The following is a 611-nucleotide window of genomic DNA, read 5'->3' on the forward strand; positions in this document are numbered from 1 at the left end:
GATTTGCTTAACTAGATCCATCAGATTCTTTCTGCTTATCACTTCAGTTAGAAGTGCTACATTCTCAAACTCTAATGTTAATCCGAGAGCGCTGGGGAGACCTTGTACAGGTGGAAAGGTATCATGCAGGAAAATGCCTCTCCCTCTCAGTTTGGAAGTAAGTAAAGTTGATTCTGGGGTCATGCAATGACTGTAAATACTCTTTGTTCTCTTTGTTTCTCCTTTTCTCTCATGCATCTGATTTTCTTTGTATCTAGCAACCTGAATTTTTATGGTAAGGTCCCATGGTATCCTAAACCACATAGGACATCCATAATTAGCACCTTTCTTAGAACATGGCATGTTTTAAATATGTAGATATTTGTCTGTTTGTACTAAAACTTACTATTCTTAAAAGATTAGATTACTCTGGCTTCAAACCAGATTGCTAAAAGACCAGTAGGTTAAATTACTGGGTATCATTTTTTAAAAATCCTTGCAGTCACAGTGTTATATTTTGAATTGTACTTTTTACCAACTTCTGGGGAAGGTCTTGTAATCCTCTTCTCCATTTGAACTTTGCTTGGTTTTCATTTTCTGTAAAGGAATCAGAGGTGAATAGGCACCACTTA

Source organism: Bison bison, unplaced genomic scaffold (genome assembly GCF_000754665.1).
Source record: "Bison bison bison isolate TAMUID 2011002044 unplaced genomic scaffold, Bison_UMD1.0 scf7180017856929, whole genome shotgun sequence".
NCBI lineage: Eukaryota > Metazoa > Chordata > Mammalia > Artiodactyla > Bovidae > Bison > Bison bison.